Genomic DNA, 21,808 nt, shown 5'->3' with positions numbered 1-21,808 from the left:
CTATGTAACAGGTGCTCCACTCAGGTAATGTCAGGGCCCCACAAAGATGCATTAACAATTAGCCATTCATCAACGCATTAAACATGTTTTAAAAAGGACTCAGTAATTAGTGATGTTAATGTGCAATGTATGAGGAAATAACAGTTGTAACTCTTACTGACACCTTGAAAATAAGCAACATATTTATTGACCCCGACTTTACAAAGTGAACTTCTAATCCAGTTAGAGCAACAGTTTTGACTCAGTTTATAAAGTATTCCTACCATTACTTGATACTTTAAACTATGGGACTTCTTATATCCTAATGTTAAGTGAACTGTAAGTAGGCTTTTTCTTTCTAAAAGTAATCCCTAATATATGGATGTTTTAAATTCTACAGTAGCTCATGTGGGTAGACCAAGGGAGTCAAGGAAAGTCTTCACATTCTGGTCTGAAGAGCTGTCACTATTTTTCCTTTTTTTTTAAAAAAAAAAAAATCATACTCTGCAGACTCTGCTTTATTTGCAGGAAAAAAACGTATTTAGCTTGATGATATATTTTTTCTCCAAAGGAGATTAGCAGAGCATATGTGATGTAGAGTGCCCTACTTCTGGGCTTTTTAAGGACAGTATTCTGATCTCTTAGGCTTAACGAGCAGTTTTTTTAAGCTTGAGCAAGCAATAAAAGCACTCCTTCACTGGGCGAGTCCGTCTCACCTCGGAGGCATTCTGCTCAACTTGAATCAAGAAAATAAACCTATTGGGCTGAATTAGGGGCAACGTACACATGAGATGCTCAAGTAATAAAATCAGTAGGAGAAAATATTTACACATTTTAATATGCTTAGTATTTTATTTTTGTTTCTTGCAGTGCCATCGTGGGTGTGGAAGGTATCTGCTCAAACGTCACCATCTGCCTGGAAAATTTATTTAAAATAAAGGTGAAATGCATAATGAATATTTATTTTAAATAAATTTTCCAGGCAGATGAAAAATTTATAAAATATAAATTTATAAAATATAAATATATATATATATCAACATAGACATACATACACACACACACATGCTCAGGAAGACTGGTGTAATTTTATTTTCTGTAGTAAAGTTTAAATTCCTAAATTGATCCAACAAGCTGATGGTTTTTGTCTCCAAGCTTCCAGTTGATTGCCCTTCCTAAAATATCCTTTGTGCTTCTTTAATCTTTAAGCAGCTGCATTTTGCTTAGCTAGTCATCCCAGTTTGTCCCTTTTCTCCATTTTGCTGAACAAAACATTGGGATGTGGCCAACCTGGATGATTCAGGGGACTCGGGAGAGATGTTCTCCTCATAAAATAATCATTCTGCTTCTTCCGAGAAACCGCTGGTGGCTCCTTTTAGGATGTGTCCAGGTAGGCATAGTCTTGCTGTCAAATTTCAAAATCATCTGTAGTTTGAGACGGAAAGGCACCTGAGCTGGGTACACAGACAAGTAGTTCAGCTAAGAAAGGAAAGTGCGGCACATCGCCACAGCCAAAGCACGGGAACGTCACGAGGTCACGAGGAAGGGACTGCAGTCACCTCCTGGAAGCAGCAAAGGTAGAGAGGCCGCGGATATTGACGAGCCTCATCACAGATAACTGGTGTGGATTTCACTTGCCAATTAACTGATTTTCCCCCCGGAAAATGCTATTTCCCTACTTCAGTAGTGAGAATGTTGCAAGCTTTAAACAGTAAAGCATCAAGGTGAATAATAAAATTTGAAATAGGTTTACTAAATTGAAAAAGAAAGACCCAGTCATTATTATAATACCAAATTACAGATGCAGCCTAAAAGCTATCTCAAATGTAATGTAAGAAGTATTATATTTTTATTGGCTGTTGACATAGTAAGTAGGTATGAGAAACATGTCAGTTTAAGTGCATTATATGATTACAATAATTAAGTATCTGCTGTGTGTAAGACAGCAAGCTACTATATGTGCAAATGAAAACCCATTGAAATATAGATGTTAGATAAGTTTACCAAGGCCTTCATAGCCAACATTGATTCAATAATAGTATTAACTCAAAGGAACAGTCAAAATTTACTCTTTAAATAATTCTTGAAAGCAGAACCAGAAAATAATCTTAAAAGAGAAGATAAGAGCCCTGTCCGGTGTGGCTCAGTTGGTTGGAGCATCCTCTGGTATACCAAAAATTTGCGGGTTCAATCCCTAGTCGTGGAGCGTATAGAAGGCAACTGGTCAATGTTCTCTCTTGAACTGATGTTTCTCTCTCTCTCAATCTCTGTCTCTCTCTCCCTTCCCTTTCTCTAGAATCAATGAGCATATCCTTAGGTGAGGATTGAAAGAGAGCAAGAGAGAGGACAGGAAACTCTGTAAAGCAAACCTACAAAAGTTAATTTAACATATCGGTTCAGAAAACTTTTGTTGGTCATGGCTGAACTTATTCTCAACTTACTCACATTTACGTAGATGGATACTTACTGTTACCTTGTGCGTATTAGTTGTGCACTTACCCTCTGAGTCTCATTTCCTCATGTGTGAGGTGGGAAAAGTAGTGATCCCCCTATTCTCTAGAATCAATGTGAGGGCGGACTGAACTGATGTACATAAAACAGTAAGTCAAGTGTCCTGGCCGTAGAAGGTTCTTTCAAAACAGGATCCAGCCCGGCCAGAGTGGCTTTGTTGGTTGAGCGTCGTCTTGTGCACAGAGGGGTTACCGGTTCAATCCCCAGTCGGAGCACATACAAAAGGCAACTGATGGATGTTTCTCTCTCATATAAATGTTTCTCTCTCTCTCCCTCCCTCCTGTTCCTCTCTCTAAGCATGTTCTCAGGTAAGGATTGAAAAAAAAAAAGAATGCAAATAGTTTTTCTCCCAAGTCTTCCTAATTACACCGAGAACAAAACCCAAACACTCTACCAAGCCCTGCAGGCCCCGAACATCTGACCCTTGCAGCACCTCTGTCCTCACCTTAGAGCACGTTCCCTTGCTCAGTGTGCCAGCCACTCATGCTGGCCTTCTTCTGGCAGCTTGAACACACCAAAGAAATTCTCAGTTTAGGACCCCTGCACCTCTCGCTGCCTCTTCTTGGAATAATCATCCTCTAGGCCCTTGAGAGGGGCTCCCTTTGCTGGCCAGGCCTCAACTCAGTGCCTCTCTCCTCCAAGAGGTCCTCCCTGACTAGCGGATCGAAAGCTGTCCAGCCCCTCATCCAGCCTCGCCCTTCTTTGCCATATTGACCTTGTTTACTTCCTTCATCGTCTTCGGCCACTGTTAGAAGGTAACTTTCAGAAAAAGGTAAAATCACAATCCTCATGCACAAATAAAAAAGAACATTTTAAAGACCCTATTCTACTCCTTAACTAGCATCCACGCAGATGTTAGAGCCAGTAGAAAAGGCAATCTGCAGATCAGACAAATGTATAGATGAGGAACATTGGAGTGAAAGTACAAATGGAGACAAAACCAGCTTTTTCAGGGGAGTAGTGGGGGGAGTTGGGGAAGGGAGGTCAATTGTACTTCTACTAGACTGGACAGAGTTTGCAAGTGTGTAAGAATTGTTTTGCATTGTTATCAATTGTCTATAACTTACAGAACTAAAAAATTGCTCAAAGATGATGAATGACTAAAACCAGATAACCTAGAGGAATATCCTCTCAACAATGCGTAGTTTTCCATTGAAGCACAAAATTTTTCTATACTGTATATTAATTAATTTACTTGTTTATTTTCTATTGAACCACTTACTCATCTACCAAAGTATACCCCCAATACAAGCTTTCTGAGGGCAGGGGCTGTGGTCTGTACACTCATGAATCCCAAACGCCTGGGACCATGCCTGATACAGAGTAATCATATTGTAAAAATAACTGAAGATGTAAAGGACAGAGTTGATAGTTGATTCCACTGCTTTGGACGTACACTTTTCTTCACGCTTGATATTTGTACAGTCTCATTCACATTTTTTACCCTCTTCTTCTGCTAATTTCAGTGTTTTTAGAAACAGGATTTAGAGCTGAAGGGAAACTCAGAAATCAATCAAATCCAAACCCCTTGTTTTATGGATAATAAAACTGAGGTCTAGAGTGATTTGCCAAACGTTGTTAATGGAGCCTGGGCTAGACCATGCTCTTCTGCTATTCATCCCAAGTTTCTTTCCCCAAACAAGAGTTTCTTAAATTTGCATAATGTAGTCATTCCTTTTAATAAAAGTAAAAATCTGAGATCTCAGAGGAGCGCTGATTAAGAACTCAAAGTCTACTGGAATATCTTTCAGTTGTTCACTATCACGCTAAAAGATAAATTTATCTTTAAAAACTGATAAAATATTAACTTAGATGATCATCAAAATGAAAACTGAAACTTAAAAAAAACCCTCTTCTCCAAACTCCCCGAGAATGTATGGATTCTGGTTGGAGAACCACTGCACCAAATTATGACCCTCCAGCCAATCTGGCATCAGAGCTTTGCACTTTTTCCACTCTCATTGCCTTCACGTTGATTTTAATTCCGCAAATATCTATAGTGCTTGGCTATTAAAAATAAAATACCATGAGATATAAAATGAAGCAGTTATAGTCATATTGAAGACTCTTTAGGCTAATGAAATAACTAAGACAAATATACCATAATTCTAACACCAGACAAATTATGTGCATTTGTCATGGTTCTCTGGAGAATAGACTCATGCAGTCGGAGACTGAGAAGTCCCAAGATCTGCATCTGGTAAACTGGTGACTCAGGAGAGTCAATCATGTAAGTTCTAGCCCAAAGGATGGCAGCTCAAGACGTCTCAGTTCAAGCCTGAAGGCTGAAAAAGACCAATGTCCCAGCTCAGCAGGCAGGCAGAGGAGGCCCCCCTTACTCACAGGAGGGTCAGCCTGCTTGTTGTAGTCGGGCCTCCAGCTGATTGCATGAGGGCCTCCCCCGTTAGGGAGGACTAACTGCTTTACTCAGTCTACTGAATCAAATGTTGATCTCATCCGAAAACATCCTCACAAACGCCCAGAACATTGTTTGGCAAAATATCCACATACCCCATGGCCCAGTCAAATTGACACATCAAATTTACTAATACAATATGTAAACAGGCATAAAAAAGTAAAACTTAATTGCTGTAATGAGTTAAAAGGTTTGAAAGAAGAGTTCACTTCAGAAAAAGGCTATTGAATTCCCTCAGCTATTCTTCAATTCTATTGTTCCTTCAAAGGATATTTATTGAGCATTTACGTGGGAGACATGCTGTTTTAAAGGCTGGGGTTTCAACACTAAACCCCACCCCCATAGAGAAGATATGTTCCGGTCATGTGGACAGTACCTAGACCACCGCAGAATCATGCTCATTCCTCCCTGCTCTCTTGCTATGGCCTTGGCCACAGTGTCCCAATTCCCAAACTTTCCACAGCGTCCTACCTGTCATCTCTTGTGCTTGCCCGCGCTACTGGAAGATTAGTTCTCCCATTTCCAGCACATTCATTACGAAATCTGGTGATTATTGGCCCAGTCTGTAAGCCTTTTAATCTTGCCCTCTTCTTTCTGTTGTGCCTGCGGGGCCATGCCCACATCTTTCTGTTGACCGTCACTGCACCTGGACTGAAAAGGCCCTGCACAGTCACTGTGGAAACCATCTCACACACGGCCTGTGGGCTCCTCAGTGCCACTGCACCCTCAGGACTGTTTTATAGCTACATGTGTTTAGCATAGGCCCTGTGGATATGCCTCACAGGCGTCGTCACATTTTCACATCTCAGCAGCCTTCAAGGATGGCAATTATCATCATCGCCATCTTGCAGATGAGAAAATAGAAAATTTAAGAGATTTTTAAAAATCTTCAAGATCACACTTCTCATAAATGATGGACCCAGGTTTTGAAGTCATACAGCCTAGTTCTAGATTCCAAAATTTTCCAGCCGAGTTATTCTGTCTCCCCTGTCACTTTCCTCCTCCCAGGACACACTGGAGCTCCCATTACTTTCCTTGGGCTCTTGCTTCCTTCTACCTTCTGTTTCCTGTTTCTACACCTGCCCCCATCTTCTTTTCCATTAACTCTTCCCTAACTCCCAACCTGATCGGCTGGAGAAAAAGGCGAAGTTAAATCCTAAGTTAATCAAACAAACATGTATCTATTTGTGCAGTAAACCTTTCAGTAAGGCCTGCCAATTATCAGCCTATATCTCTCCCTTCATGCCAACTTGTGGAAAAGCAGCCTATTTATACCTTTAAAAAATTACATCTCTCTTTCTCCCAAGTGCTGAATGTAGTCTATTCCTCTCACTCTGCCAGAATTCTGCCTTTCATTCCCCATGGGGCCCATACTGCCAAACAGAATGGCCTTTCTGAGCCCTTGTTCTGTATGACCCCTGCGTTCTATTTGGAATATTTCCACCTAAGTTGAATCTCTGAATACAGCAGTGGTTCTCAAGTAGGAAGAGGTGAGGGAGTGCAATTTTGTCCCCAAGGGACACTTAGCAGTGTTAGGACATTTTGATTGGCCCAGGGAGGGAATGCTATTGTCTCCAGTGGCCAGGGGCTAGGGATGCTGCTAAATGTCCTACAATCACAGAGAGCCGCCCCCACCAGCAAAGAATTCTCCAGCCCAAATGTTAATAGTGCCAAGGATGAAAAACTTTTAGAGCCAAATGGAAGAGAACTCTGGAAATGTTTGTGGATCAAACTCCAAGTAGATGCACACGGTTTAAACTGCCGTAACTGGCTTACGGGAATGTTCGTTCCACCTAGATCGTTCTTCCTGACATCTGGCGCCCAGGAGTTTGACACAGTGGCAAAGGAGCGGACAGAGGGCACATCGTGGCCGGCTCTGGGGGTGTCAGCACATAACACCGGGTGCTAACTACCAGCTAAAATTCCTGGAAGGTTTGCAGGCTGGGTGCTTTCTAAAACATGCCTGTTTGCCATGATCTTCAGGTTGGCAGTGGGGTTTTTATTGGCAGTGCTCAAAATTCAATTTCATGAAACTAATGACAGGGAATCTTTCACAGAGAGACTTGCTCTCCCATTTCTCCTCATGTCTGGCTTGGTTTGTAAGAACAGAGTTCAGTTTTCTGGTCATCACTGCTCAGGCATAGGGGAGTTTTAGAAGGAGTTGGTTGCAGACTTGTGAAAACAAGATTTATTACATTGTGGAATATCCGAAAAAATACTCAGTAAAGTACAGGAAACAAACTTAATGATACAAAAATTGCACACAAGTCCAATTCAAATATTTTTCAATAAGCTATAATCTTTCCATTTTGACTCCAGAAACTGACATAAACAAATCTCTACTCTGAACTCTATGGTCAGTACTGGAACTCAATTCCAGTACCTTTTCCACTAGAAAACATCCCCACCTACCTTCAGGTTGCATTTCTTACTAATTTTGTTTAGGAACCCCTGTTTTATCCAAACCTGTATAATCATAGTTTCAAAAATATTCAGTCTGTTCCCAAGAGTCTCTCTGAAGTACAAGGCTTGTACAACAGGAAAACTACTGAAAATGTAAGTTCTATGCAATGAAGCCCAATAATTTTAATTATTTTTCATGGGCAGCACTACAGTGTTAACTTTTTACTAATACTGCCTACAATTTAAAAAAATCCTTTGTACAAAGTGGAAAAAAAAAAAAAAGAGCTTTATTCAAAGAAAAAAATATATCTTAAGAGGTCCCTGTCCGTGGATCTGATGCTCCATGAAATTTTGCCTTTTAGCCAAGTAGAAAAAGGTTGCCAAAATGTCAAAATATGCTAACAACACTTTTCTTCACCTACTCCATGGCCTTCTGACAAATCCTGCAGCACAAAGAACATTTAACAATCTCCATTTTTATTACAACTTCACTAACAATTAGAGTCCACTTCTACAAAGTTGATTTATGTGTGATAATCTTTAATACTGAAGATGCCTCACCAGGATATCCCACTGCCACAGACGTCCTGAGGACATCAATTTCTCTCTTGTCCTGTGTTGTGGAAGCTCTTTATTCTCTGAAAATTTTCCTGTTCTACCCAATCTGTCGTTTCTGTCATTTCTTCGCTCCCTGTTGCTATTGTTTTCTCTTCCACCTGAAACCCTCTCCCTCCCATGAAGTTCACTTTACCCCAGCTGTGGCCTGCCACAGGGGTTACGAGCGCCGAGCTTTGGGACATCTCTGCATCTTAGTCTGCACCCTGAGGGTTCCTTGTTGGTACCTGAGGCTTGCTAGACTCAGGCAAGGCGGCTGCTGCTTCTTAAAGCATCGCATGCATATTCCAAGCAAAAAGAAAAGGAAAGGTCAGATGTTAAAGCCCTTCTAGCCATGTACAGCGGTACCTCGGTTCTCGAACGTCTCAGAGCTCCAACCGTCTTCTGGACCAGATCACATTCGGAAACCGAGGCACCACTGAATTATCTTACAAAAGATGCTTTCATCAGGGACCTATGCTCGTATTTCATTGGCTGGAAGAATGCCATCCCTGGACTAAGGAAGGACTTGGGACCGGCCTATGTTGTCACCCTGCACCCGGATCGGAGGAAACAGGGGCCGAGGGAGGCCTTTGCAGCAATGCCCACGGCCTCCCTCGGGCGGGTGTGCGAGTTCCACCAGCGCCCACATCCTCATGGCACCTTCTTCCTTTGTTGACTTTCAGCGTACTCCCATGTACTTACACTCACATACTCTGCTTAGGTGTATTTATGGGGTATGTTATCTTATTATAATAGAACGAAACCTCATGTAAAAGACGTCTTAAAAATGATTCTTGCAAGAAACCAATATATGAAGGTACTAGTAATAATTAAGAAAGCACAAACTACAAGAGAAGGTTGTTATCACACACATTCTGTAATTAAAATGATCGTGTTCCAAACAAATCATACTAGAAGTCATGCAAAACATGTTGAAATTATCTGGGAGACTTAAGAATGAACCTCAACTTAAGTGTCTATGGGATCTTGAAATACTAGCGTGAAACCACTATGGTCTGTCTGAAAACACTCAGAATTTAATAGATTTAATCACCAAGCACAGGGAACATGAAAACAAACCTCTTCAGCTTTGTCTTAGCAATGTTTAAATGTCTTGGATTTTTAGTCTATTAAATTTTTCAATGAATTTTATAAATATTTAGGACTTCCTTTTAAAGTGTTCTTACCTACTAGAAAAAGACAAAGAGACATCAATAGAGAAACACGTATTCCTTTTCCACAGCGATGTTGACTGCAATGATACATGGAAAATAATATGGTGATAAACTAAAATGCATTTCTCTGTCAGCAAGTACTATTAAAAAACTCACAAGGGAAAACATTGCTGCTGCAGAGTTGGATAAGGCAGTATTTGAATAAATTATCCAGCATGGGAGAATGGCTCTGGAGTTGGACAAGAGTCAAATACTTTAATATCTCTCAGCTTAAGACATTCTTTAGATTCTTTTTCAATAATAATTACATGAATAACTGCATCTTTGTGAACCACTAAAGGAATTAACTCAAAATTACAATGGCTTAATATACCTAAAGTTTATTTCTTGCTCACACTAGGTTTCCATAGGTCTGATGGCTTCTTTCCAAGGGAGCTATCTTGTACTTTCACTCATGGGCTCTGTCATCTCAGCACAGGCTGCCGGGTCACTGGAGCACAGAGATTTTCAACCCTTTTCATCTAATGGCACACATAAACTACTTACTAAAATTCTGTGACACACCAAGTAATATCTTATACTTTTTGCTCCCCTGCCAAAAAAAAAAAGTGAGGATCATTTTGATTCATTTACACTAGACAGCTGTCATTGTATTGGCTGTTGTCATTTTTTAATTTAACAATCTAAGGGAAAAGAGGTCAGTTCCTTGACGAAATAGTCAGGTATTATGTTTTAAAAATTCTTGCAGCACACTGGTGGAAAATCACTGCTGTAGGAGGAAAAGAAAGGGATGGGTTTTCAGGCAGGGGCTTGGTACAGCCTTGGACAGGAATGACTCAGGCGACTTCCACTTGTATCCATTGGCTGGAATGGCCTGGTGGCTTCATTAATGGCAAGATGGTGGGAAAGATAGTTTCCTGTGCCCAGGAAATAGAAGAGAAATGAAGACCAATTTCCACTAGTAATCTTTTCGACATTTAAGCAACAGGAATTCTAAAGAAATGAGTGTGTAACAGTAAACATTATGGAACGGTTTCTTTAATAAAACAAGAAAAAGATTACCAAAGAAGATTATGAGATAGAGTTATGCATGAAATTCCTTTACTGCATATTTCACAGACAATGAATTTTAGCAATGAGGTTGAAGCCAGAGCATCTTGGATAAGGCTAAGTTTAAAATACAAAGGACTATTTGTTGAAATGATTGTTTTCCATTGAATTATCCCAGTATCTTTATAGAATAACAATTGCCTATATTTGTGTGGGTTTCTTTCTGGACTGTCTGTGTTATGCCATTGATTCGTGTGTTTTTTGCACTAGTACCTGATGATTTCAACAGGGGTGAAAAGAAAGCAAACCATAGAAACAGGGGACCATATGAAATATTTTAGTAGGCCAGGCAAAAAATGATGGTAGCATCAAAATTGAAAATTACTGGTCAGATTCTGAAAATATTAAGAAAAAAGAGCACATGAGATTTGCTTAAAGATGCAATATAGAGTGTGAATGAATGTGCAGGTAAAAGAGTGAAGTCAAGAATTTAAACCTAAATAATTAGAAGAAAGCTCTTTCCATTTTCTAAGACTAGAAACATTAGAGTAGAGGCAGGTTTGAGATCAGTAAAAAGACATGTTCAGTTGAGGGCGTGTTAGTTTTATAGAGTGGAGTAGAGCAGAGTGGAGATGTCAGGTAGCCAGTTTTATTTATTTATTTATTTATTTATTTATTTATTTATTTATTTACTTACTTACTTATTCTTATTTATTTGAGACCAAAGTTCAGAGTAGAAATTGTTGCTGGAAATATATATTTGGGAATCCTTACCAAAGTAATACTATTAAAAGTCATGGGACTGAAAGAAATCATCTAAAATATTTATACAAAAGAGATGTATGAGACTAAGACCTGGGTACACAAATGTTTAGAGGTCTGGGATCTGGGTAAGTACTAGGAAAGGTGACTAACAAATCATAGGAAGTTATATGGAAAAGTAAAGAGAAGGGTATTCTGAAGACCAAATAAAGAGTCAGCCATTGATGGGCTATTAAGCTATTTCCATTCTCATCTCATGGAACTGTCTTCATTTCCTTTGGGTATACACCTAGAAGGGGAATTGCTAGGTCACTGGTAGATCTATTTTTAACTTTTGAGGAATCTCCATATTGTTTTCCATAGTGGTTGGACTAATTTACATCCCAACGTACAGAGTATAAGACTTCTCATAAATGGATGAATGGATAAAAAATATATGCCATATATATACAATGGAATATTATTCATCCATGAAAAAGAAGGGTATCCTGCCATTTGGGACAACATGAATGGATTCTGAGCACATTATACTAAGTGAGATAAGTCAGGCAGAGAAATACAAGTATTGTATGATATCACATATATGTGGAATCTTAAAAAGTCAAACTTGCAAACAAACAAACAAAAAAGGCAGAGAGGAAAATGGTGGTAACCAGGGGTGGGGGGTGGGGAGTGGAGGGATAAAATTAATGGTGCTTAAGAGTACAAACTTGTAACAAGTACTAAATAAGCCATAAAGATTAATGTACATACACCATGGAATACTATGCAGCTATGAAAAAGAAAGGTTCTCTTACCATCTGGGACAGGATAGATGAAACTGGAGAGTATTATGCTAAGCAAAATAAGCCAGTCAGAGAAAGACAAGTACCGCTCATATGTGGAATCTAATGAACAAAATAAACTGATGAACACAATAGATCCAGAGACATAGAAGCACAGGACAGGGATCTCAGAGGGAGGGTGGGGGTGGGGGAGTAGGTGGGGAGAGATTAATCAATGAGTTTATATGGTTATATGCATAACCCATGGACACAGACATCGGTATGGGGAAGGCCTGGGGGTGCGGGTGGTGCAGGGTGGAGGGGGTCAATGGGGGGAAAAAGTGGACATCTGTAACACTTTCAACAATAAAGATAAATTTTAAAAATAGATTTAATGTGCAGTTGAATATAGAAATACAGAAATAATAGTATACTACAAGTTTGTAATGTGATAAATATTCTTACAATGTAGCCATATTACAATATATAAATGTATCAAAATAACATGCTGTACATCTTAAGTTTACATAATGGTACATGTCAAAATTTACCCAATTAAAAAAATAGAGTCAGCTACTATTTATTAATGGTTGCTGATAGGCTGAAGAAGATGAGGCCTGCGAAGCCAGTGAAATTGGTGTAAAGTCTTTTGGGGTTGGTAGTGGTGATCGGAGCCTGCTTGGGGCTGGTTCAACAACTAATGGGAGGAGATGTAGTTGAAATAGTAACTCCAGAGTTTTGCTGTAATAGGAATCCCAGAAATGTGTAGTAGCTGGGGTAGAACGTGGGGTCAAGGCAGTTTCCTATTGAGGTGTGTTTGTGTAACTTTGGGAATGACCCAGCATAAAGATGAAAACTGGTGTTGCAGGTGCAAGTGACAGTTGCAGAGAATATGAGACAGTGCTCAGGTGGCGGTGTTGACCAGAGGCCGTAGGGAAGTGTGAAAGGCACAGATCACGCGAGTGGGCTGATAGATCTGTCAGTGGAAGCATGCTGACATTATTTTCTCAGTGAAATAAAAAGGAATTTACACCAACTGAACTTGAAATAGGGAGCAAAGGTGTTGACAGTCCAGGAAAAATGAGAAAATATGAAACCACCTACTAGGAAAGTGAGGGAGAGAATTGACGAAGGCGCTGGGGAGGATTTCTGGGTGTCACTAAGGGCTCGGCAGACCCTCTAGCTTGGTTGTGTGATTGCCCCTGTCGTGCCCACCTGCTGAAGCGCAGGTGTGGAGTAAGCGAACGACTGGATTCAGCCAGCTGTGACAACTACGATGGCAAGAAAGACAAGTAGCGGGGTTGAGGGGGATTGGAAAGATATACCACATTACATGGCTGGGCAAAGAGCAAAGTGAAGACATGGGGTTAATGAATGGAAACGTAAGAGAACTTGTAAAGATGTAGGCCAGCAGTTTGACAAATATTTAATTACAGGATTATGAAGGCAGCTTAGTGGGCCATGATCAGCCTTTCTGAGACTCAATGGAGTAGAATGGGATAGAATGGATACGAAACACCAGACTGAAACATCACTGGTAATAGCCGTATATTTGCATTTTTTAATATCGGTCAAAATATCTTTGTAATCTCCCTACTTAAGGGAGGTGCTTGGTAAAGGCCTGGGTCATTAGGCTTAGCTATTACTACAAATATAGCTTCGTTGCTACAATTTATAACTCTTCTGTTCTGAAAACAAAAGCGAGTAACTTTTCAATTCTATTGGGCTCCAAGTTATGGGACTCTAATTCACTTTACATTTCACCCAGGGGCAGAGAACATCTCCTTAGCAATGCCATAGTCCTTTCTGTCTTAGCTCTCGGACTGATGAGGTCTAGTTTAAGCTCATATTTCTCTATCAAAACATTCTTGCAGAAAACAAAAAGAAATAATCAGCATACACCAACAGAAAATTTGAGATTTCCTGCCATTTCCTCTAACACCTCAGCTTTAATGGGAACATGGCTTGTGTTTCAAGGTACAGCAGGTGAAAAATTGGCCCAATGTTTCACAATCACATATCAAAGGTCACCAGTCCTCCCTCCTAAGGCCCTGCTAAGTTAATTCCATATTGTAGCACCCTACTTCCCCTTCCCAAATTCTCTTTCAAGCAAGGATAGTAATTAGCTGAATGCAACAGAGACAAAAAATAGTTATTTACACAAATGGGAATTTTCTTTTCATGAAACAGAATAGTCCAGGGCTGTTAAAGCCACTCCTCAATGCCACAACATCCCAGAATCTATCTTTAGTTATTTATCTGTTTTCTACCAGCTTTCTGCCTCTCCTCTACTCAGCTCTAAACTACTGGCACTGGGATTCTGCAAACTATGTTTCCCAGCTCTTTTGGCAGCCGGCTTCCTTTTGAATTCTGATGGGAGATTTTAAAGTGGCGGGAAGGAAAAATGATTCTGATTCTGGCTCCGAAAGTACCGGCAGTTACTCTGGTAGCTGGTGGTTGTAAGAGCAGTGACCAGATGGTTGTGCATTTCCTCCAGCAGGCCTGCTCTTCCTGGCTCCGGCTCTGGCGGGGCTCGCTCTCTGTGGAAAGCCCAGCCCTGTGCATACTAGAAGAAGCACGCAAATGGGCTCCATTATACAGATGACAGCAGTTTTTTAATTTCAGGATGACATTGTTTCTTCCTTCTGCTCCTCCAGTCCTTTCCACACATTTTTAACTGTTTTTCTATTGAATGCTCTCTGCTTGAAATACCTACTATGTTTTTGTTTCCCTGTGTGGATCCTGACTGATACTTTGTACCAGTGGAAGTATCTCAGGAAAAAGATCATAAAAAAATAAGAATACGTGTGGACTTGAACAAAATGATGAACTCATTAGCAGTGGAAAATCTGATGCTGATAGCCCATAGTGTGGTCGATTTTCACAATTACTGTAAGTATAATCTGTTGAAACCTGGGACAGAATGCCAGGACTTGGGAAACCAAGTGGACACTGAACCAGGCCATCACGTGGTAATGACGGCATAGGAGGCTGAGATGTCTTGGCTAGTTCTGAGTGCGTCAGAGAGCTGACACAAAGAAAGGAACAAGATCAAGGCTTAAAATTTTCAGCATCAGTAGGACTGAGAGCTGAAATTCTGAAATACTTAGAATTTGTTTTTATACTTTGCAAAGCACAGCAGAAGTCTCTCATGTGGAAGTAAAGTCCTTAATTGGGATGGAAGGAGACCCTCAGAACTGAAATGGAGCACTGGATAAAATCTGAGACCCAGGAGCCCACCAATTCGCTGAGCACCCCTTGCCAGTAGAAGAAACTCTTCATCTTCTATTATTGCCACTTGAAGCAGGTAACTTGCAAGAAGATGCTCATTGTCCCCTAGATCCACGCCACTACCCCTAATGACCTCTAGACCCATAACTAGAGTCAGAGTACAGAGAGCTCCAGAAGAAAACTTAACTTTAACCAGGGTAGAGTTGAGTTTAAACTAAACAGTAGAGAAATATTAAAACAATGGAAACTTGGGAAATGTGTGTTGAAACGGACCCTAAAGTCTTGGTGAGGGTTTGTGGAGATCCGCTATTAAATGGGGCTTGACTGGACTCTATCTCACAGTGGACTCAATGGATCTAATCATTTTGTGGTTATTTCCCCAGATCCTAAATACAGAACTGGAAGAAACACACCCACGAAATGGCAAAATTATCACATTGTTCAGGAACTTCCCCTCTTTATCAGCATGTAAATCAGAGTCAAGGCTTTTTATGTGGGGGTACTAGAGAGAGAAATGCCCTCATTGAGGACTTGAGAGTTTAGAGGTGCTAACTCCTATCATATTCTCACTTAACTGCCCTGTTTGGCAAGTGGATTTTGGAGAATGACAATGGAGTATCATAAATCCAGTTAGGTGGGGATTTCACATCACAGCTGCTGCTCCAGCTTTATCGAAGCAAATTAGCACAGCCCTGGACAGCTGATATGCTTATTGATCAATTATGTGCTTTTTCTCCATATGAACATCAAGGGCCAGCAGAAGCTGTTCCACAGGAGAAGGAGACAAGGCCATATCAACTCCCCTTCTCTCAGTCATAATGGAGTGTAGACAATCTAGATCCACCTGACATCCCATAGATCACTCATTATGGTGACTCGACCTCAGGAGCAGTTCATGACAAGTCTCCTAGAAGCATAAATAAGACAAATGGGTGCCAGAGCGTGGGAAATGAACACCGTGAAAATGCAGGGTCTGTCTCTTAAGAAAAGATTCTAAGGGTTCAGGTGTCCGGGGTTTGTTGGAATACCCCTTCCAAAGTGAAGGACAAGTTCCCTACCATTAAGAAAGAGGCCCAACCATCACTCGAAGTTTGGAAACAATATGTACTACCATGAGTGCGCCGTTCTCATTTGCTGAGTAACTGACAGTTGGGTTACACTGGAAGCAAAAGAAGTTGTGCAATAGGACCAGGTTGTACTGCAAACTACTCTATCACCAAGGCATTTGACCCAGCTGATATAATGGTGCTGAAGCCTGTGCAGACAGGGATGTTGTGTAGACCTCTGGCTCCTGCTTGCTACTGGGCCCCCATAAAGACTTACTGTCTGACCATGGGATACCAGGTGGCCACAGAATCTGAGCTACCCATCATGAACCGGAGGATACATAATTCAACAAACCATATGAAGTCTGCGGAAATCAACACTCTGTTATTAAGTGGAAGTGGTATATACATCCTGAACCAATGGCTCGAGTATAGTACTTTTTAATCCCATAACCAAAATACTACAAGTTCAGGAATCAAAGAATAGGAGTGGAAGAGGTTCTTCTCATCACTACTTTTAATAACCTCCCCAAAGTGTTGTTCCGTGTCCCTTAACATTTGAACTCTACTGACTCAGAGATCTTAGTTCCTAAAAGGATGTATGCCAGTTTGTATTAAATGCTTCAAGGCTCTCAGTTAATCTGCACAACAGCTTAGTGAGGTAAGTAAAAAAGTCCCCTTTTTGCAATGAAGTCCAGTTATTGGCCACAGGTCACCCAGCTGGTAGTAGGAGGCAGTGCTGAGACCTGAACCCACATTCTTCTGCTTCCAAAGCCTGTGTTCATGCCTACTAAGTAATTTTAGCCTCACAGATAACTGCAAAATGTCTCAACTCAATGTTCTTAATGCAAGAACACTGAACACTCATCCTCAGCACAGTGGAAACCATGTCTTGTTCTAGTTCCTACTGCTGTGTGATAGCCACCCCAAAACAATGAATGCTTTTCATTTGTTCATGAATCTGCGGTTGGGGAAGAACTCGGTGAAAACAGCTCCGCTTCACTAACGTCAGCTTGAAGACTGAGGGCTAGCGTCGCCTGAAGGCTTGTTCACCACATGTCGGGCAGTTGATGCTGACTGCATCTCCTTCGACCGCAGCTGGGGCCACAGACGGGAATACCTATGCACGGCCTCTCCGTGGGGCCTGGGCTACCTGAGAACATGAGGACTTGTTCCCAAAGGGTAAGCATAATAAAGCAGAGAGAGGCCGGTGATGACACAACCCCAGAAGTCACATAGAGTCACTTCTGTTCCTTTCCATTTATTCCACAAAGCCTGGCCCAGTTTCAAGAGGATGGGAAGTAGACTCTGTCTCTTGGTGGGAGAGTAGAATGTTTCTAGAAGAACATGTGAGGCCAGAAATATTGCCAATAGCTACTTTAAAAAATATATAACCTGCCATACCATTACTAAGGTTAATTGAGCAGCGGAACTAAATCTTATTGGTATATTTGCATAGTGTCATGGTTAATTCAGGAACTATGGTGGTCTTACATCTATGGATTGGACCCATGGTGAATTCAGCTACAGGAAGTGGAGAAGATGAGTGAATTGCTTATAACCTGGAGAGGAGAGATATATTTTTATTTTTTAGCCTTTGTTCACCACCCACTCTCATGTGTCACCACCCACTCTGCCCACCACCATCGGAAAAAAAGAGCACACTCTACCCGATTATCACGTCTATTGAGTATAGGGCCCAAGCGTTTTTTAATGCAGCAATGAATCTTTACTGCTTTCTTTGAGTAGGATAATACCAAATGTCACAAGGATAATTTTATGAGAAAATAGCAACACCTGGTCCCCACTCTGTCATAATTTGTAAAATACAGCCATTATTAATTACCAGACCATTTTATAAAGGCACAAAAGTTAAGAAAATATGAGGAAGTTGTGTTATAAACAGAGAGTAAAAGTCAGTCCTACCATCACCCTTGTTTCCCCCCCAGAAGCTGAAGATGAGATGTAGCAGTTTGATCTGTGACGTGCTACTGGAGCACGGACACACAAAACAAGGATTGGGAATGAGACAGCATCAGAGCTGATGAATGACAGTGTCCACCTGAGTAGCTCCCTGGCCGGCTAGAGCCACGTTTCCCTGGGCCGCACTACCTCATTGGCTCTTGGCAACCTGGCCCCTACAACTTCACCTCTCCCGGCACCCTAACGACCTTAAGCATCATGGGTGGTCTCTAGGAGTGAGGGTGGGAGGGGAGGATGCTTCATGCGTTTGTAGGTGGTCCCCCTATGGTCTACCTCCTTCCTGTGAGAACCCTGATTTCCATACCAACATTGTTACCTCCCCATGCTCCCCAAACAGCGAGACCCCACACAAAGCCCGTGCCATGGGGTCTGTAAAACCCAGGGGTAAGAGACCCCTGCTAACCACTCTGCCACGTGCAGCCAGGCACTCTACCTCTCACCAGAATCCCACCAAAAACATTTCTTCAGTTTTCTCCTCCATTAACCCTGCACATATCTAGAAGGTTAGGCTAGAAATTGATGGCAGAGACCAATGTTTCCAGACGATTTGTTGCCCTGGGCACCCCATAGGTATCGCCCACGTGCTCAGCTCTGCCCAGATGAATGAGTTACAGCTAAGGCTCAGTGTTGGGGCTCTATTACAATATTTCCACTTCGTAACCCCTCTAAGTCTTTCCAATGTGCCCTAAATGTCAGGCTGGGTCATGGGCAATGATGAGATTTGGTGAGACAAGCATGACTCATGGCCTGGGAGAAGAGTCTGAATTGTGGACTCAGGGGTTATTCTGGGAGGGAAAAAAAAGTTGGAAACAAGGATAAGCCAAAGCTGGGATTGTCAGAGAACATAGCTTGGAGCCTGGTCAGAAGTGGAGGACCAGCCGCTGGGTGATTACTTCCATTCCCCCTCAGCCCTTTCCTTTCATCGTGGTGGAGCTTGATGGGAACAGAAGCAGGCTTAGTGAGGACAGAGGTTAAACATTCATTGTACAGCATGAATTCTATTACACCTGCCTTTACCTCTTTTAGGAGCCCCCATCGTCTTCTGAACAGAAGCGTAGAGTCCTAGACACGGCCACACAAGGGCTCCCTGACCAAGGCCTCGCTGCCTTTTCAGCCTCGCCTCCTGGGTGCGTTTGATAGGACCGCCGCCAGGGACTGAGGCTGGAGGCTTAAGTGATAGATTTTATTTTCTCCCAGTTCCGCAGGCCAGAAGTCCAAGGTCAAAGTGTCGTCGAGGTCGGTTCCTTCTGTGGACTCTCCTCTTGGCTGGTAGATGACCCAATTCTTGTAGAAGACCTGCGCCTTCACATGGCCTTTCCTCCTGGGGTGTCTGTGTCCTAACTTTCTTGAAGGACATTAGTCGTATTGAACTGCGGCCCACCCCAGTGGTCTCACTTAATCTTAGTTACCTTTTTAAAGGCCCTGTGCTCCAGTACAGCCACATTCCCAGGCGCTGGGGGTAGGGCTTCAACGCATGAGTTTGGGGGCGAAATTCAACCAAATAACACTTCCTATTAACCCCTTGTCCTTTTGCCTCCACACACACACTCACACACACACACACACACACACACACTCACATACACACTCACACACACTCATACACACACACACACACTCACACTCACACACACACTCATACACCCACCCACACATACACACTCACACACACTCATACACACACTCACACACACTCACACATACACACTCATACACACACACTCACACATACACACTCACACACACACTCATACACCCACACACTCATACATACACACTCACACACACTCATACACACTCACACACACACACACACACTCATACTCACACTCACACTTCTTTAGTTATACCTAATGCTTCTTTGAATTTTTTTTGTACATGTTGTTACCATGTTGGAATGCTCAAAAATTCCTTTAAGCTCAGCTTCCTCAAAAACCTTCATTGCAATTCTGTTCCTTGGATAATGTTCCCAGAGAACCTTCTGTAAAGTTCTGTCACGTTGCCTGTCATTTGGAGTGTACTAGTCCCTCTTGTTATCGTTCCTCTGCTAGCTCATCAAAAGCATATATGACCTCTATCTGCACATAGATGGCCTACACATTTTTAATAAATTAATGAAACATCTATTATTATGCTATTCCTAATAACTAGGTGGCAGTAACGGTTAAGTCAGGGAGCCGGGCCCTGCGCGTGTCCTGACCCCGGCTTCCCCGGCAGGGCCAGGAAGGGCGCTCCAGGGGGCAGAGTTAAAGGCGGTGACACGCAATCTGCCGGGAGCAGGGGACGAGGCAGCAGGGGCGCCGGCGGGGTCTGACGCTGGCTCTGCTCTCTCTCTGCTTACTCTGTGCCTGTAGGTCAGTTACTTGACTTTTCTGAACTTCAGTCTCCTCCTCTCTAAAAGTGGTATTAAAAATGGTATTTTGAACTGATACTGTGAGAATTGAATGAGGTAATTTGCACAAGTATAGGAGATCATCATTATTCAGACTTTAAAAAGAAGTTTTAATGACATGGAAACATTAAAATATTTCATATGAAGACGATAGAACAGCCTTATGAAATTAAGTCTATGATATGAAGTTCAATTATGTAACAAAAATTACACACATGTACACAGAAATACAGACATTTAGAAAAAAAGACTGAGAGCAAATATAGGGTATCTCCAAAAAATGTGTACACAAACTCTGAATAATTATAAAAGCATGTTTATTAAAATACCTTTCATTTTCATAATTGAGCTATCAGCTGTCACAGTGTGTATACATTTTGGGGGGAACGTCCTGGATACCTTTATGTTAGTTGGACCTTGCAGGAAGCAGACCTCATGATGGAATGAGGAATGTAAGGTATTTGTTTGGGGGGGATTTGTCCAGGAATAATACCTATGAAAGATAACAGGGGGGTGGAAGTAAGATTGGGCAGAAATTGTCTTCAGAGCACTATGCTGATCTGATACCTGAGACAAGGAGTGGAGAAAGCACTCTCAACAAAGCAGAGCTGACAGTTTCTGTCAACCCACTAGGGAGCTCCAGGGCAAAAGCTGACCATTAGGGGAGCTCCACATAGGGCAGAATGGCTGGGAACTGGTCCTGCCACCATGCTCAGTCATTGGCAAGGAAGAGATGGCCTCACCCAAAGCTCAGGAGAATTTCCAAGGTGTTGATGGCTGGAGGCGACCAACGAATTATATTCCTCACAGCTACACTGAGTGGCTTATCTCCATGGCCGCCACACCTATTACTCTTTAATAAATGAGAGTAAGAACTATTTTCATTTCATTTCCTTTCTCATAATTTTCTATATTTTCACAATTCCTTATACAGTACTTTATCATGCATTGTCTTTTAATCAGAAACACATTTTCAACTGTGCTCAGGAAAAGAACTTGACATTTCTTTTATAAACAATAAGATATATTTAATGCTAGAACAGTAGCAGTTTTAATAGTAATATTCGTAATAGCTAATATTTTATTAAATGTATATTTTATGCCAGTCAATATACTAAGTGCTTAACATGTACTTTCCTGTTGAGTCCTTGCAATTGTATTAATTTGCCTATTTCATCTGTCAGCCTTCTTAGAGGAAAGCAATAGAACCTGACCTGGGTTAACTTGGAGAAGAAATGTGTTGGGTAGACATGGGGAAGCTACCAGAGTCTGCAGGGAGGCTGAAAGGTGGGGTAGGGAGCGGGGCCCAGGGGTGGGAGCAGGGGTGGGAAGCCAGGCTAGATGTTGCCTATAGCCCCGCTGCTCCTGGGCGCTGGCCTCTCAGCATCACCCATTTCTCAGCTCTCCTCACATGTGTCACTCCTACCTCCTGCAAAGTCTCAGCAGGAAGAACCGTTGGCTGAGACGAGGTGACATGCTGGAGCCCTGACCAACAGGGT

Source organism: Miniopterus schreibersii (genome assembly GCF_964146895.1).
Source record: "Miniopterus schreibersii genome assembly, chromosome: 1".
Taxonomy (NCBI): domain Eukaryota; kingdom Metazoa; phylum Chordata; class Mammalia; order Chiroptera; family Miniopteridae; genus Miniopterus; species Miniopterus schreibersii.
This window is presented reverse-complemented; position numbering follows the sequence as displayed.